Raw genomic sequence first — 237 nt, 5'->3', positions numbered from 1 at the left:
CCCCCGCCCGCCTCAGCCCCGACCCTCCGCCGCCGGCGGGCGAGGCTCGCCCTCAGGGCATTCGGTTCCTGCCAGGCGGGCTCGGCGCCGTCAGCGCGGCCCATCCCCTCCTCCCATCCCATCCCATCCCATCCCATCCCGGTCCCCTCGCAGCCCTTCCCGTCCCTCCGTTTCTCCGGGGTTTTTACCTGGCGGCTCCGGCGCTTTGTCCCCGCACGGCGCCCCCCGGCTCAGCCC

General features: G+C 75.5%; 1 protein-coding gene across 6 annotated transcripts in view; it reads right to left on the bottom strand.

Moving 5' to 3' along the window:
- Nucleotides 1–237, bottom strand: part of NKTR (natural killer cell triggering receptor) — a 39,084-nt gene extending 38,847 nt beyond the window's left edge. For 5 of the 6 annotated variants that reach the window (XM_027660567.1, XM_027660569.1, XM_027660568.1 and 2 more), the window contains exon 1: nt 189–237. The gene's annotated coding sequence lies outside the window, so the exon portion shown is untranslated. The remainder of the gene's footprint in view (nt 1–188) is intronic. The other variant, XM_027660570.1, reaches the window with a different exon arrangement.

The sequence above is a fragment of the Corapipo altera genome, unplaced genomic scaffold (assembly GCF_003945725.1).
Source record: "Corapipo altera isolate COAL_440 unplaced genomic scaffold, ASM394572v1 126, whole genome shotgun sequence".
NCBI classification, from domain to species: Eukaryota; Metazoa; Chordata; class Aves; order Passeriformes; family Pipridae; genus Corapipo; species Corapipo altera.
This window is presented reverse-complemented; position numbering and strand designations above follow the sequence as displayed.